The following is a 17399-nucleotide window of genomic DNA, read 5'->3' on the forward strand; positions in this document are numbered from 1 at the left end:
AACATACTTATTTTTCTAAACATCAAAGACAACTTGTGCATCATTCGTGGTTTTGACTTTGTAAACATGCATCTGCCCAATTTCCATTTCGCTTGTGCTCATTGGGGTCCGTCTCAATTGTCTTTGGGAAGGTGGTGGCGTTTATTACCCAGGACTGGTCGCCAGCTAATCACTGGGTACATCGAGATATATGAACATCGCTAAGACCACTGCTGTCATTGTTGCAGGTCTCTTTTTTGGGGTTTTTATAGCTACTGGATCGTTCGTAAAAGTCGCTAATATAGCAAAAATGTTGCTAAGTTGGCGACACTGCAGAGACACTTGTATCAAAAAAAAAGGATCAAGTGCCCAGCTCTGCAAATAACGGACTGATCGCTAGTCAGTGGGAGTCACATTGACATCTCGGGGCAACATGCATGTTTTTGGAATGTGGTTGGAAGCCAGACGTAAACTTCCAAGCGAGATTTGAACCCCAAAGCTCCGAATTGTGAGGCATACATGCTAACTACGGCTTCCCTGCTTAGTGCAGTGTAAATGTCTGCCGTCCGATGCTAATAAGCATCCCGCAGATTTTGAAGGTCGAGTGGCATTGCCTTCAGTTGAGGCCGTACAGGAAGTGAGCGAGAGCGGGAGGCGTGCGGCGCTAATGTTCTTCTCTTTGTGATGCTAATTTGCAGCCGGTGTGCGCAGTGAGCTGGGAACAAGTTCCCCTAGCACTTAATCCAATTTGAACATTTCCCAGTTTATTGTGTGGCAGCAAATACACATCGAAGCTAACAGCGGGTTTTCTGTTTCTCTGGCAGATAAACATTTTTGTTGCGGAATAGAAAAACATTTGTGTTTGGCTTGAAGTGTGAAACTCCGACAGCCTTTCAATTATGTATCACGATACTTTTTTGTTTTGTCTCTTTTTGATAGTGTTATTTTCAAATGTGATTACAGGTGGAGATAAACATCAAAGACTTTGAAAAAAACGTTTTGGAAACATCAGACAGTTTAATGAATTAGCTTTTTGGAAACATCAAAGACCAGAATGACCCGATTATACGTACATCAAAGAGAATTTAGTATCGTCAATAAATCCAAAATCTGTCTTTTTGTGACATTTAAACACGAGTTTGCCTTCGATTGGCCCTAACATGCATCGTACGTAAAAATGTAGTTTTTAATTAACAATATTATTAACCTCAAAGACCAATTGTCTTTGAGGTTTAAGATATTGTTCATTGAAGACTTTAGTTTTTTTTATACTGTAGTTTTCTATACACAATTTACTGTTCAGTGAACATTTTGTCAAATTTAGACGCACACCATGTTAGAAATTATTAGAAAGTCTAAATTGTCATTTTACCAAATATTAATTTAAGACAAATTTATCTTGATGTTGCCCCCCCCCAAAAAAATAAAAATTTAATAAAAAAAAAAAAAAAAAAAAAAGCAAAATGTGCTTTGATCAATACTTCCGTGTGACAAACTTTTTGGGAGAATTTTGAATTGTACAATCTCAGTGGTATTCAACTTTAACTGAGTGGAAAAAGTCACTGTGTCAGAAAACAATTTTTTTAGTTTTGTTTTGGAAGAGGCAAAGAAAGGTAGCGCTTTCAGAGAAAAAAAATGCAAAATGCTTTTAGCCCTTTACCAAAATGTGCAGCAAAAAAAATCTTTTGTTTTATAGATTTTTTTTTTCTATTCCCCCCAACAGATCATAAAAGATTTCCTGAAATGTGCAGAATGCTCCTCTTTACCTTTTTAGCGGTTTGTCTCCAAGGATCCCGCTGAGATCGCGAGTGAAAGGCTGTCTTTTTTTTTTTTTTTTCTCTCTCTCTTTTTTTTTTCCTCGCACTTTGAATTCAACATCTGTTCTCTGGCTTCAAGTCATAGCTGCCGTGCGGTATGATAATTCCTCCCCTGACAACCTTGAATGAGGCATGATGTCTCACGCCGTGCGCTACGCTCGTTAGCTCGCCACTTAAAGGCGACGACGGGAAATCACGACATTTTTACGACTTCCTGGAGTTTCTTCCGCTCACATCAATTCCGAGAAGTGACATAAATGTGTACACTGTTATTTATTCCACCTTGAGAATGGGACCGTAAAGGATGACGACGGTGGACATCAGGCGGGCTGTCAGCATGATGTATCATCCTATAGTATCGTACTATAATTGGGGCAATATATGGCCGTCTGGCAAATTACATCGCATCATATCATAATTGAAATGAATGAATCACATTTGAATCATAATTGAAGCTAATTGCGTCGTATATCTGCCGAATAAGCACAAAGTGGGGACAGTCTTATTGTATGATATCATATTATAATTGTTGTGAATTGTATCACGTCGCAAGTGGAATTAATCGTATTGTATCGTGTCATGTTATCGTAAGTATCAACTGTGTCTCAACCCATGTTATCATAATTCTAGTGAACTGTATGTATCGAAATTGACATTGGATGGTATGATATCAGAATTGGAGTGATGGTATCATCTCAGAACTGGAGTATCGTGTCTTATTATTGAGTGTATCGTATTGGAATTGATATCAATTTTGTCATTCCGTCACTGGAGTGAATCGTATCGTAACTGGAATGAATTGTATCCTGCGTGATATCGTAGTGGAGTGAATGGTTCGGCATCATAATTGTAATTTCATAACTGGAGTGAATCGTATTCATCTCATGATATAGCTTGTTTTATCATATTGAATCGTATAGCACAATATCGTATTGGGTTGAATCACACCGCATCTTGATGGTATTGTATCATGTCTTATAGTTTGGCATATTGCATCACATAGCAAATGAATGGTATCACATTGTATGTCTTATTGTATCGTTTTGCACTGCATTGTATCCTACCGTATTGTGTCTTGTGCTCTGTCGTGGCGTCATTGAAGCGAATCATACAAATTCATGTTGCATTGTATCGGACTGAATCACATCACATTGCGATAGGAATGAATGGTTTGCATTTTACAGGACATTGTATGATATTTTGTCGTATTGTATTGTTATTGCGTGGAACCATATCTCGATGCATCCTAATTGGTGCGAATCGTATCATACCGGATTGTATTATTCGTGCTGTTTTGTGTTGTCATCATGATCATTATCATAGAGCATCGCCCTGTATCGCCTTCCATTGCAAATGGATTGAATGCTATTGCAATGTAATTGAAGTGAATCATATCATATCATATCACGTTGCGTCGTATCATAATTTCGAATAATTCATGTCAGCGTGAGAGGCAGCGGGAGAGCTCCGCATTTTACAACGCTTCTGAGTAGTGCATGCATGAATTACAAAACGAGACATAAATGTGTTCGCTGTTATATATTCAACTTCAGGTTCAGAATGGTTTGGTTTAGGATGATGACGGAGATAAAAGTGGACTTTGGGAAATGTTGCTGGTCTCGTCGGCGTGACGGATGTCATACATTGGAACAGTCGAAATCGAAAAGTTTTATCGCTTTATTCCAATTGGATGATTTATAGTCAAATTCAAATGTAATCTTGTTTGTCACTAATGAGATTGGGCGGGAATCGTAATTGGAGTGCAGCGAATCATGACGCATTTTCTTGTAATTGGAATGAATCATAACGGATTGTATCGTAATTAGAAGGAATACAATTTTATTGAAATTGTATCTTATTACATCACAAGTGGAATATTTTAGTTGATTCTCAATAATAATGATCAATTCATGTTTTGAATCAATTATTTGTTGATTCATCGTTATCCTCTAATATTCATATAGCACTGGAGTGAAATGTATTGTAACTGAAATAAATCACACCCTGCTTCGTATTGTAGATGGAGCGAATCGTTCCGAATCACAATTGTTACTTCATAATCGGAGTGAATCGTATTCTCTTCAAAATGTATCCGATTGCATCGTATTGGAATCCTTTATCATATTGTACCGCATCGTAATTGGATTGAATCACATTACACCGTTACACGAATGAATCGAGTATGATATCGGTTTACATCGTGTTGTCCTGTATAAGATTGAATCACATCGCATCGTAATCGGAATGAATGGATCCCATTTCATTTGTTGATGAATGACTAACCGCTTTACATTTTTCGATCATCAACATTTTTTCGATTCTTTATTAAAATGGTATTGTATTGCACGGGAAGAAGCGTTATCGTGCAGCCCCAAGCCTCCGTGGAGCGCGGTGCACAACACGAGCAGTATCTCGGAATCATCAGGAGGCAGCTGCTCGCCTCGACCTTGCCGGCGTGATGTTGTCGTCGCACCACCTGGACGTCGCCAACAAACGTGCGCTGATTGCTGATTGCCTTATCGCAGGTGAAATTCCCGCCGCTTCGTGTTGTGTGTTGGCGAGCAAACGCGTCCTCGGCGGCGGCGAGATTAGGCGGGAAATTGACACTGACAGATCTCATGCATTTATGGCTTCCTGGGAGGCAGCTGCGGGGCCCCGGCGAGGCGGCAGGTAGCGCATCCCATCAACGCCGCGCCGCCTTTTCTTGAATGCGCCTGCAGCACGTTGGCAGGATGAGAGCAAGCCGGCCTGCCCACCCGCCTGCCTGCCTCCTCCGCCAACGGAGATAAGGCCAGGTGTGCTCAGAGACGATTCATTGGACTAATGTGTTTACGGCGACGGTAATGAATAGAGTGCGAGTCATTAATTTGAGCTCTTCCAGCTAAATAACAAAGCAAATATGGGCAAAACTGTTTCATTTCCCTTTGGAACTGGAAGCAACACCTCCCCGCGACTGGCCCACCCCCACATACGAACCCCCACCAGCCTCCCTGCTGCATCTGCGCTAATGAGATAAAACCAGCCTGCTTTGATAAGAAGTCCTACTTTGTTGTTTTTGATCTGCCTTGGTGGAAAAACGAAGGACGGAATGTGCAACCAAGAAATTACCGACAGTTCTTTGGTGTTTTTTGTATGGGATTTTCTTTAACGTCGCAAGCTTCCATCTTCATCAACATTCCCAAATGACAGCGGTTCAATTAACATGGGTCACTGTCTGAAGCCAATTAACTCAGTCACTGCTAGCCAAGTAAAAAAAAAAAAAAAAAAAAATTTATCTTTGACGTCTTTAGCCGTCAATGGCAGTAAAAGAGTTAACAACTGGATGAATCCAAATTTCCTTCAGATAAACCGAAACAAAATGTAGGTAATTCTAAGTTTTGGCCAATGGAGGGAAGAGCATTGCCGTTTGTACTCGAGGGCAGCTATCCCGCATGAGCTTGCTGACGAGCTGATCATTTGACATCACAATCCTCTGTGACCGTCGTTGCCCAATCCTGCTCTAGCGATTTGTAATCTTTATTAGCACAACTGCATATGCATAGTATCTGTATGTTTGCACTCAAGTTATTTGCAAAAAAAATAAAATATTTTTTTAGAACAGATATAGATCAAATGTAGTTTTCTTTCTTTCTTTTTTTTTTATTTTTTATCTTGGCTAATATGCATGATGCAGGAAAATCTAAATGTATTTGCATGCTATATTTTCTCTTGGACATTGAAGGGTACTCCGGGCGTTGCCTGGCAACAAAGCGTGTCCCTGGAAGCTCTCTCTGACTTTTTTTTGTGAAATGTGTTAAGTGTCAATTTTGGGAGCGTAAAAGTGTTTCTTTTCCTCTCAACATGAATGCGATGTCCTCTATTGAGCGTCGAGAGAGGCGCTACGAGGTGCCTGAGTGTAATTGACTCATCTGTTCTCTCCTCCTAGACCACATCTCACGGCAAAATCAATTATCGGCTGTTCAGAAACCGCTTTTGTGGCTGTACAAAAGCGGGAGTACTTTGCCCTGGAAAGTGTGTTGCTTGAGTGACACTGTCAGGGAAGAGGTCATTCAGTTCAATGAATGCCTCGCAATCGAGAGCATTATCTTTAAAAAGGCAAAATGATTGATTAGTTATTTTTTTTTTTTTATTATTATTTATTTTTATTATTTGGCAGTATTTTTATTTTGTATCGTGTTGATTATTTTTTTTTTTTATTTGTAATCGTCTTTTTGGTATTTAATCTTTTTTTCTTACAATAAATCATACATCATGTGTCAAACTGTATATTTTTACTTTATTTTTGTATTTGGCATTTTTAGAATGTATTTCTCGTTACTTGTTGGTATTTTTAGTTTGTATTCATGTCATTATTTTTTGGTATTTTCATCACTGTTTTGTGTTTTTAGTTTAATTTTTTTCCACATTTTTCTGTTTTTCATTTATGAACATGTTTTTTGTGGTTGCATCTTTTTTTTTTTTTAGTTTCTATATTGTTTTTATTCCTTTTTTTTTTTTTTTACAATACAGTGCAGCATTCAATTTCATAACTTCAACTATGCCAAATTCAAATACTGCACTATATTAGCTGTACATCTTTCGCACATCATCTCACAACGAAACGGCCTCCTCTAGTAACTCCTGGGCCTTGCAAACCAATGCTCCTTAAGTGTGATGCTTGAAGGCAGAAATAAATGGACGGTAAAAGTTTTAGGAGTTGTTTCGAAGGAAAATGCTTGTAATTTTACATAAATTCTAAGATATTATTCAAGTAAATATCTGTTAACAAGCTTCACAAAAAACATATATATATATATATATATATAATATTATTTGTTTATTTATTTATTTTATTTATTTAGTTTCCGCATGTTCATCCTGAGATTTGTTCAAAGTGGCATTTCTACCTTGGTGTCCATTCGAATGCGCTGCGATGGTCTTAACCCACTTTGAGTGCCAAGACGCATAACAAGCTGTAGTGTTGCTCTTTGGAGAGTGACACGAGAAAGGCGGAAACTTGAAAAGAGGCCGGGAGCGCTAATGAGCCTTATTTTAAGAAACACAACACGCCTCATGAATATTTTAAAAGCTTGTCTCCTTGATGAACCGCAACCGCAACATGAAGGAAAAAAAAAACACTCCATGTGTGAAAAATAAAATAAAATTCGCGTCTATTACTGCTGCTGCCGATGATTGACGTGGCACATTCACGTGGCAACGCCGCTTAAATAAGTGTAAAGAGAAGTTTACCACTAGTCATGGGTTGCAAAAGTACCTGTAAAGTGAAAACTAACTACGTCTTGTAAATTTGACACACTTAAAAAAAAAATTCTTAAAAAAAATCAAACGAGGCATCAAAAACTCCTCTCACCGCTCTCAAACATACACAAAAAGCAAAAGTGGCTGGAATATATCCGCACTGTGTCCCTCACACTTCTACCCGTCTCTCTGTGATGAGCATGCATGCACTTGCAACCAACGACAAGGCGCTCTAAACTGGCCACATCAGCCGGAAGAAGCCCTGCTCCACATGCTGGCTGACAAGTAAGATTAAAAAAAATAAATAAATAAAAAAACTTCCCACTTGGTTTTTCTTTCTGTATGTGGCATGGAGACTCATGGTTCGCAACGAGGCCCCCTAAACCCATTTCCTTCTCAATTATGAGTTGTACATTTTTTATTTTCCAAGAAAAAAAGGTGTAAACGGTGAGGCACAAAGATGGGAGAAAGTACACACCGTACTTAAGTCAAAAGGCAGATACTAGTGTAAAAAAAGACTAGATATTTTTTTAACAATCATTAAAAAAATCTGCAAACATGAGAAATTAAATAGTACAAAAAGTAATATAATGTGTAATAAACCAGTAATAATAAATAATTAAAAAAAATTAAAAATAAATAAATACAAAAAAAGAAAATGTGAAAAAATGTAAACTTTTGAATTTTTTTTTTTTTACAAAATTACACGTATAAAAAATTACACAAATATTACAGTAAATAATACAGTGTCAGAAGTATTGGAAAATAGCACAAAATCGTACGCACAGTGATCCCCAAATACTTAATAAAGAAATAACTAAATACAAAAGCGACAAATTCATGGAAAATACACAAATATTTTTAACAAGACTACAACACATTTGACAAAAATACAATTGCATGAAAAATAATCTACCCATATAAAATAATAATAATAATAAAAAAAATTACATCCAAAAGATAAAAAATAGACAGATTTACAATAATGAAAAATTACCATTCATTTGCCCGCCCTCAAAGCTGATTGGTTGCCGGCATTGCGACGTATCATTTTAATAACACCGCAATCTCCCCGTAGACCCCGGCCGTATATCTCCGTGTCGCTTTCCGGCTCGCCGTATATTTTATTTACGGCGCCGAATTCATCACCCGTCAGCGTAAATATCCCGCACACAATTAGGCCGACGGGACACATGCACACACAACAAAACGACTTAGTGAGGGTGGGGGCGCTCGCAAAACGCGGCTGCGTTCAATCACCAAAGACGGGAAACCCAGAGGAGCCAAGACGAACGTTATTGGCTAAAAGGCATTGTTTTTTTTTTTTTCATCGCCCCCTGTGGCCAACGCCGTCAATTATCAATGTGGACTCATCGTACTGCCTTCAATTATTTGAAGAAACCGGGAACCGGTTGAAAAGCTTCACAATCACAATGATCCATGGGGGTCATCCCTGGTTTTATTATTATTGCAGTGGCTCTTCGACGCTTAAATCTTTAAATGGATGCCATAAAATGCACACACGCGCGCGAACACACACGTTCGACATTGCAAAAACAATAAAAAAAAAAAAAACAATAGGAACTATGAAAAAAAAATGTCACTAATATTACATATCATACAATATATTACAAATTCAAATAAATAAGAAAAAAAATATTTTATATTAATTTTAATTATAATTTTATAAATTGTATAAAATTTTTATAAATTTTATAAAAAAAAAATTTTTTTTAATATTTTTGGATCCAATTGTTGCTGTGCTCAATTTCCACTCGGGAGCCACTCCAAAGTTATACTCGCGTCCGAGTGCGGCTTCAAAATAAAAGCCTGCAACTAAACGTTTATTGAATTGAAGTCGCTTCCTGTTTGGCGATCGTCGGCCGTGTTTCCTCACGGCTCAGCGGGCTGCGTCGGTCGGCCCCCCCGGAGTCCACCTGTGGGCTGATGGAAACAAGAGTGAGCTCTTGTCCGGGCCCGGGCCAGCGTGTAATGGAATTGTAAGCTCATTTCACAGAGTGCGGCAAAGCACGGCCCCGCTTCGGGGACGCGGAAACTCGGCGCAGCCAAAGAAACACAAACTTTCTTCGCCAAAGTTGGCTTGCCCTCTGTTCATCGAGAACATCCGAACATTAGTTGCTGACACGCAAATAGAAAAAGACGCTCAAATATTCGCAATAAAATAAGCAGAAAGACACGAAAAGGAAGACCAGGTAAGGTTTCAAGCCACGATTAGCGTTTGAAATAACCCAACAGCAATTTGAAGCCCGAAACTAAAAATGGTTTTTGAAATGCGTACTCTCTCTTAAAAACCCTTAATTTGAAGCCCTACCCGTTAATTTCAAACCCTACCTTGACACACGAACCAATTGAAGACAAGGTTGGGCTCTCAAACAACGGTTCATGTTTTTAAATTTCTTCCAAGTCAGGATTAGTGTTTCTGGGTAGGGCTTCAAATGAAGGTTTCAAGACAGGGTTTGGGTTTTTTAAAAAAACGTTTTAAACATTTTAATGAATGTTCCGAAGTAGGGTTTCAAGTCAGGATTAGTGTTTCAACTTAGATTTTCAAGGTAGGGTTAGGGCTTCAAATTAGACTTTCAAACCAGAGTTTTAAATTAAGGTTTCAAGCTATACTTTGGTGGACCAAGGTAGGGTTTCAATTTAAGGGTTTGAAAATACGGTTTCAAGAAATGATTCAAAATTTGAGTTAGGGTTTCAAAAAAGGTTTCAAGATAGGGTTAAGGTTTCAAATGAAGGTTTAAGGCTTCTTAGTTAGGGTTTGAAATTAAGGTATTGAGACAGTGAAAGGGCCTCAAATTAGGGTTTCAATGTTGGGGTAGGGTTGCAATTTGACGTCAGGGTTACTTTTTAAACAAGATTTAATGTTTAAAATTAGAGTTTCAAGTCAGGGATTTTACTTCAAATTAAGGTTTCAAATTATGGTTTGAAGACGGGGGGTCAGGGCTTCAAATTGGGTTTAAAAGGAAGCTTGAAGTTTTCAAATTAGGGCTTCAAGTTGGAGTTAGTGTTTCAAGTTAGGCTTTCAAAGTAGAGTTAGGGTTCCAAATAAGAGTTTCAAATTGGTATTAGGGTTTCAAATTAGGATTTCAAACAATCTTAATGTTTCAAATTCGGGTTTCAAGGCAGCGATATGAGTTTGAAATTTGGTTTCAAATTCGGATTTCAAGCCCGCGCTCAGATTTCAAGCAACGATTTCTAGAATAAATTAATCTTTGAGGTTCAGGTTTCCAGACAAGGTTACGGTTTTAAATCAGCCTTTAAGAGAATGCCTGCTGAGGGCAAACGTAACCCGCGCGTGGAAGTGCTTGCTCAACGTCCGTGCGCCCACTTGGCTGCTTTGTCTCTGGAGCAGTGGACCTTTCCAAAAGTGTGTTTCTAAAAACGTCTTGTTAAGATGAAGAATTAACACTCAGGCACAACTCGGGCGCCGCTCCAACTCTCCATTGATGAATTAATTGATTAAGAGCAGCCTTTTGTCCATATGGTGTATTTAGTTGCGGGAGTAGCCAAGCAGTAAATTGCCTTTTATTGGCCTCACCTTTTTACTTGTGGGGGGTCACCGACGAGAGTTCTCTGCGGCAACGCTCTTAACTTGTAATTAGGGTACGCACACGAACACCAAGCGGAGTTTGGAGGTTCTTTGGGGTCTTCAGGACTGCAGAGCATCTTTGAAAGTCACTCGCAAACTGATACGGAACACTCAGGGACTGGTTTATGAAAGGTTGGCGAGCGATTAACGAGGCACGAGCAGAATTAGTATCAAAAAGTGGGGGCTACTTCTTGGGGGGTGATTAACTCATTTAATCCCAGAAATTTTCACGATTTTTTCTGGATTTTGACTGATTTTTATATTAAAAAAAAAAAAACGGAGCTATGACGCAAAAAAATAAATAAATAAAAAAGGCAAAGACGTATAAATACGTCTTTGGGAGGCGGGGGCTACGTGCGAAGGGGATGTGTCACAGGTACGGAGCAACGTAATTCATTTCAGAGTTTTAACCTGACCAAAAACCTACGAGACAATGACACCAGATTGGGACGTTTAACAAGTTGCCTCAATTTTTAGATTTAAAAAATGGGAACAAAAATTAAGGGGTGAGTAAAAAATGGTAATTCCCAAGCTATCTTACTTTAGGTTGGTGGGGGCACAGTGTGGGATCTGGGAAAAAAAAAACGTAATTACTTCAATGACATTCCTAGAGAAACCTCAAAGTCGCATTACTGGTGAGCTATTTTCAAAACAGGCTCCCGGGAGGCTCATGTGGTCTTTGGGGGGCTACTCGGTGTCCACGTACACCGTGTTGGTAACCTCTGGATTACAGAAAACATCACAGGTTTGCCATCCCGCCATTTCGCAGATTTCTTTTATTTTTGTCCTGTTACAGCTCAATTTTGTTCTTTATTTTCGAATGTAATTCCACCTTTAGCCACTAGTTAGCAGCATAGTAAAACTATGAATGCTATAAAAAAAACACGCTAAGGGGGTATATAAATAGGGTTTATATTTATTTATCTCAGATTTGTCATTAATTAAAGACAAATTGCGCCCTTCCAATTTTGCATCTTTAAATCAAGTGCGAAACGGCACGCATGGTGGTGCTAGCATAGCGGTGCTAGCATTAGCCCGGACGAAAATTACGTCTCAAATTTTGATTAATTGTTTCAAGTTAGGGTTGGGATTTTAGTTTGTGGATTACATTCTGCGCGCTGATCACTGCTAAGAAGCTGACTGAGTATTTCATGACGAGACCCGATAGACAAAGGTGCGCCTGTTGAGTTGTGACCCATGCGGTACGATAATCCCAATTAGTCAGATGGTCTCTTTTGTCATGGACGTCCTCCATCTTTAATGACGAGTCACCCCGTGAGACAGATGGCGCATTAGTGCTAATAACGCAAAGCGGCCATCCTGTCATACATTGCTGTTGTTGTGCAGTTGCTTCGGGTCAAGAGGTGCGCGTTCAACCGTATCGGACGTCGACGCGGAGATATTCAAAACAATGAGCGACGTCAGCATTAAAACTCGCTGACGGTGCAAATTTTTTTTTGTCGTCAGCAATCTGGCGAAATGGGAGCCAGATTATTCGATGTACATGCTTCAACAAACATCACGAAGGACCAAATCTGTTTTTTTTTTATTTGAGTTCTTTTGGAGGGGTAGAGGTGTGCAAACTCACATTTTTTTTTAACAAGCATTTGTGTGTGGTTGAGAGGGGGTGTGCCAACTCATTTCTTTTGGGGGGGGGGCTTTGCCAAATCAGGCTTTTTTTTTAAATCACATGGTACAGGGTGTGCATGAATACAGGTCTTTTGGACATATTTGTTTTTGGGGTAAAAGTGGTGCGCCAACTTGTTTTGAAGCTATTTGTGTGTGCGCAAAAGGGCGCAACACTTTTTTTGTCGTCGTCAGGGGAGCGTGCCTAATCTCATTTTTTTTTTGGGAGTGGAATCACAAATATATATTGTTGCGTTTTTTTTTTGCCTACAGGTTGGGGGAAGGGTGCGCCAAATATTTGGGTGCAGGGGAAAAGTGGCACATCAACTCTGATTTTTCATTTTATTTTTTGGCTCCACGTTGGAGGGAATATGCTAAAGTACACTTTTTTTTTTTCAAACCTGCGTTTGACTGAGCGTGCCAACTCGCATTATTTTTGGAGTAGGTGCACCAAATCAAGCCTTTTTGGATTTTTATTTGTGTTCGGAGGGGACGGGAGGTACGCCAACCCAGGCTTTTCATTAGATTATCATTTTTTTCTTTATACAGGCTTTCAGTTGTAGTTTTTCTTGACTTTGTATGCGTGTGAGAGTGAGGGGGCGCACCACTCTTTTGATATGACTGAAAGAGGGGCTGCCAACTCTGGAATTTTGTTTTACTTTTTTGTGGGAGAGTGTGTGCAAAATCTTTTTCACTTTCTTCTTTTTTTGTGAAGAGGTTAGGGGATGCTCCGACAAAGTTTTTTTTTTTTTAAACATTTTATCTGTGCTGGGGACAATGGGTGAACGAGGGTGGAGGGGGTGCGCCAATTCAGTGTGTGTACTGGGTAGGGCGGTGTACGGATTTAGGCTTTTGGCGATATTGATTGCATTCTGGGGAGAAATGGTAAAGTTGAATATATTCATTGATTATTTTGCTTTTGTCTGGTGGCGATGGTGTATGCCAACTCCGGCTTTTTTTAGAGGGGGCGTGTCAACCCGTATTTTTTTTTTAATTATTTTTTGTCTTGTTTTTTTTTCAAAAGCACTGACTCGCCAGGTTGTCTTGATGGAGTGGATACATTGAGCGTGATTGTTTTTGTGGTGATCTTGGCTGCAATGTGACATTATTGATCTGCGAACACACACACACACACACACACACCCGCATGCTATGAATGTGTGAATGTGATCTGGATGTTGTTTTCGCACCTCCTCCACAGTGAAATTTATATTTATATTTTTATTGCATTTGGAATAGAATGGATGCACCAACTAAGTTTTTCTTGGCAAAGTGGTTCACCAAATTGGCATGAGAGAAGGGTGTGAAATTTCAGACTTTTTTTTGGGGGGGGTACGTTTGCAATGAAAGGATGCCTGAAAATTCAGTTGTGTGTAACATTTTATTCCAATTTTTGTCTATCATGAGCAGTTCAAGTTTAACGTCTGTGTGGGGAGAGTGGCTGGATACATGCACATTTTTTTTATTTCATATATGTGGAGAGAGAGGGGGTGCGCCAAATCATTTTTTTTTTTTTTGGACTTCAATCGTATTCCGGGTAGAGGGTGTGCATATTTGTTTTGTTTGGAGACTCTTGGCTCAGCATGATGAGTTGTGGCCGCCCGAGGCTGCGGCTGAGAAGAATCTGGAGGGAGGTGGCAGGCAGGCGGGCGGGCGGGCTGCGGATTAAAGATGATATCGTGCGACGGTACAGGAATGATGGCGTAGATACACGAGGCAGCCCAAGTTGCTGGCAATGTGGAGTGCAGCCCAAATGTTTGCGCGTAGAATAATGACGAGAGGAGTGGTGCGCCTTGGATCATTTGAGACTTAATTTCACTTGTTTGGCTCACACCGGAGTCAATTTGGCGGTGGCCGGCATGGTTTAGTTGTTTGTTGCGCAACAGGGTTTGTTTGTTGAGCACACACCACTTGTTTGGTGTGCGTTGAGGTAGGCTGGAGTGGTGCGAACTGGGGTGTACATATTTGGTTCTTCTGTCCAGTTGAAATTTTTAGTGTGCACGATTGAATGGTTCAGTCGTTTGGTGGTCATTAGTTTTCTGTTGTTCACTCAATTGGTGTACTTTCTTTGCTGGTTTAGTGCGCACCAGAGTTTGCCCATTTGGTGTTTGTTTATTTCTTGAAAGAAATATGTTCGATTCTTAGGTGTGTCTTAGGTGCGCAACAGTTTTTGGTTGTTTAGAACGTGAAGTCAATTCAACATCAATATGACATCAATTTAAAGATTTTGATGTCATTTTAATAATTTCGATGTCCCAAGGGGTGTGCAATGGCGTTCAGTTTTTGGGTGCACCCCCAATTTTACTCGATTTTTCCGGCTCTAATCTTTGCTTTTTTTTTATACGTACGTGGGTTCACTTAACTTCATGTTTGGCTCATACCAGTGTTTAGTTGGCCAGTTGCAAATTAAAATGCGCACCAAACTACTGAAACCTGGTGCGTATCAATCAGCAAGTAGACTTTGGAAAACAGTTTTTTTTTGTTTATTTGGCGCCACTTGCGCCTGGGTTCAGTTGTTTGGTGCACACTTGAGTTCCTAATTTCACCAATTGAGCAAACGTGGGTGCGCACCACGTTTTCCTTGTTTGGTGCGCACCCCGGATCATTTTTACTTATTTGTGCACTAGGATTACATTGGTTGGTGCAAGCAATGTTCACTTGTTAGATGCGCACCAGGGTTCCATTTTCTGTTATTGTAGCCATGCTTTTGCCATTTAAAAAATTTTTTTTTGGTGTGTTCGCCAGCGTTCACTTGCTTGGCTCGCACCAAGGTAGCCTTGATAGAGGCGCACCAGGGTTCATCACACTGTGTCGCATTGATCCGGTATAGCTAATAAAGTGTATGCTTGTTTTTTTTTTTTTTGTTTTGCTTTTTTTGACAAGGATACCAGCAGGATAGGGGTAGGGAACAAAAAAAGAAATCCCAGGGGGTGAGAAATGAGTTCCTGTGGCGCAGTAAATAGTAAAAGCAAAGAGAGGATGAAGTGCACACATTAATCCTGGAGTCGGAGCAATCTTGTAATCCACTCACTATGCTAATTGCCTGTTCTTTCTGCTGCAAAGGGGCCTTTTACAGGCCATTAAATGGCACTGAGCGCTTGACAAAGGATCACCAGCACGCGCACCCCCCCCCCCTCACCACGCACCGCCGCCCATCCACTCGCTCTCTATTTTACACTCAGTCAGGCTGTTGCACGCCCACACGCAGCTCTTTCAAATAAAACGGCAGAAAATAAGCGGCGCCGGCAGCCGTTGTTTATTTTTGAGATATTGTCAGCGAGGACGTGCAAATTGCGTTCACGCTGCGATGGGAAGGCGACAAATCGTGCGTCTTTGAAAAAAAATGCACCTTTGATCTCTGTGTGCGTGCTGTTTTTTCTTTTTTCTTTTTTTTTCCATGCCAGTGAATAATATATGACATGCTGAGTGCTGTTGTCCACAGACACTTGGACAAAATCATGGCAACACCATTTTCTTTGTGTGCGGTGGAAAAGGGGTGCGCCACCTAATGCTTTTTGTTTCTTTTTACTTACAGTCATCTTCAAGTGAGTACGTGCACCAACTCTGGTTTTCTTTTAGAGAGGTGGTGTGGCAAATCAAGCTTTTTTTTGGGGGGGGGCAACTTATTGCATGTGAGGGAAAAAAAGGGGGTGCACCAAATATTGATTCATTTGCGAGTTTGTTTTTAGATGGAGAGGCGCTACCCTTAATCAAGCTTATTCAGTACTATTTCTAATGGAAGCTGTGGTCTTCAAACTCAGAGTTCTTTGCTGAGGGGGTGCACCAAATTGAGCTTTTTTGGACAGTTTGTGTGCGCAGTTGAGAGGGTGTTTTAACTACCACTTTTGAAAATGTAGGTGTGGTGGAGAGGGGTGGAGGTGCATCTGCTCTGGCTTTTTAGGGGATTTTTATTTATTTTTTTATTTTTTGTGAGGAGGTACGCAAAATTTGCTTTTGGAGCTGGGGGAGGGGGTTTGTGTTTGCTAGAGGGGGTGCGCCAAATCAAGCTTTTTACCTCATTTTTTTTTTTTTAATGGCGCGACGACTTGCCAACGTTACACAGCATGCCACCTGACCCCGCCTCTTAAAGGTGCTTACATCTTTAAAGATCCTACAATAGTATTTTCTCTGCATTTTATACTTGCAATTCGCAGTACTTTATAGGTAAAAAAACTCAACGAGGTCACGCAAGAGCGAGGTCTCCCTCTCTCCACTGCCATCCATCACTGGCCAGGTTCAAGTGTCAGTACGGACGATGGCTTTTGGAGCCCCCAAAAATTAACAACAAACTAAAGGCGGCCAATCGATAGATTGTGTCTGGAGAAATGATGAAGCGGCACTTCACGAGAGGGAAAATCAATGTCGCTTGCTCTCTCGTGTGCCTCCATCTTTCTTTCTCACAACTTCAGCTTGGGCTTTACGGCGCTTATATACGTGTGTGTGCGTGGGGGTAAGCCATTTAACGTTCCTTTTGTTTCTTCCCTTTTAGGCCGTAAGGACCCTCTGCCACTTTGATGTGTGAGCTCAGTGATGGCCCCGCAGTGGAAGTAAGTAAGTGTGGCGCTTTCACCGTTTATTGGCCCTCCGTGTATCCATCAACAGCGTGCTCAGGTTTTCATGTTGGCTACACCTACGCCTCTTACTATTTTGCTAAATGGAGTTGTTTCGCGGAAAACCCAACATTCGACGTCCATTCAGTGGTTGTCCCTGGACAGTAGAAGGAATCGAATCGTAAATGGAGTGAATCGTATTGCTTTGTATTTGGATTTTATGACATTGTACTGTAATTGAAGTGAATTGTCTTCTAATTGCAGTGAACTGTAAACTGAATTGGAGTGATGGGGAAAAGAGGATCAAAATTGGAGTTTATCGATTTGTAATCGAGTTATAATTGTAATTTTAAAAATCGTGATTTATGTGAATTGTGTTTATTTTTACGTCCATCGTCTAATGCGAGCGAATTTTAATTGCAATTGGATTAAATTGTGTTTTGATTGTAGCGTCATACTGTAGCTTCAGGAAATCGTTTCCAGATCGGAATAAAACCTCCGATATAATTGGTTTGAAACCGTGAGGAAATTGGATCGTAATGGAAGCGAACTGGATCGTGATTTGAACGACTGAAACTG

General features: G+C 40.1%; 1 protein-coding gene across 3 annotated transcripts in view; it reads left to right on the top strand.

Annotated features, from left to right (window-relative positions):
• The window catches only part of LOC148334625 (alpha-1,3-mannosyl-glycoprotein 4-beta-N-acetylglucosaminyltransferase C-like), an 84329-nt gene that overhangs the window by 21063 nt on the left and 45867 nt on the right, over positions 1-17399 (top strand). For 2 of the 3 annotated variants that reach the window (XM_088298045.1, XM_088298047.1), the window contains one exon: positions 16760-16817. The gene's annotated coding sequence lies outside the window, so the exon portion shown is untranslated. Of the gene's footprint in view, positions 1-16759; positions 16822-17399 lie in introns of all 3 variants that reach the window. The other variant, XM_088298046.1, reaches the window with a different exon arrangement.

The sequence above is a fragment of the Idiotropiscis lumnitzeri genome, chromosome 6, assembly GCF_059441095.1.
Source record: "Idiotropiscis lumnitzeri isolate Australia: NSW breed Sydney's pygmy pipehorse chromosome 6, RoL_Ilum_1.0, whole genome shotgun sequence".
NCBI classification, from domain to species: domain Eukaryota; kingdom Metazoa; phylum Chordata; class Actinopteri; order Syngnathiformes; family Syngnathidae; genus Idiotropiscis; species Idiotropiscis lumnitzeri.